Source organism: Priapulus caudatus, unplaced genomic scaffold (genome assembly GCF_000485595.1).
Source record: "Priapulus caudatus unplaced genomic scaffold, Priapulus_caudatus-5.0.1 Scaffold2876, whole genome shotgun sequence".
Classification (NCBI taxonomy): Eukaryota; Metazoa; Priapulida; class Priapulimorpha; order Priapulimorphida; family Priapulidae; genus Priapulus; species Priapulus caudatus.
Genome location: NW_014579937.1, coordinates 5,053 through 5,665, shown reverse-complemented (window position 1 = coordinate 5,665; position 613 = coordinate 5,053).

The following is a 613-nucleotide window of genomic DNA, read 5'->3' as shown; positions in this document are numbered from 1 at the left end:
CTACTACTCTACTCTCTCTCTCTCTACTACACACACACACACACACACACACACACACACACACACACACACACACACACACACACACACACACACACACACACACACACACGGGGTCACGCACGCGCCGCGCACACAAATACCCAGGCGCTCAACACACAGACACACGCGCGCACGCACGCACGCACGCACGCACACACACACACCGCACGCACACGCACACTCACGCGCGAGCGCGAGCGGAACCGGCGGCTACGTGCGGTGAGGAGCTATGCCCTCACGTGTTTAAATATAACGCGTGCTAATATACATTTCATGAAAGTATGTACAAGTATTATTTATAGTTATAATAACTGTTATGTGTCATAATATGATTAATAAAAGGAAGCTAATTAACAGAGAGACGGAAGAGAGAGAGAGAGAGAGAGAGAGAGAGAGAGAGAGAGAGAGAGAGAGAGAGAGAGAGAGAGAGAGAGAGAGAGAGAGAGAGAGAGAGAGAGAGAGAGAGAGAGAGAGAGAGAGAGAGAGAGAGAGAGAGAGAGAGAGAGAGAGAGAGAGAGAGAGAGAGAGAGAGAGAGAGAGAGAGAGAGAGAGAGAGAGAGAGAGAGTAGAG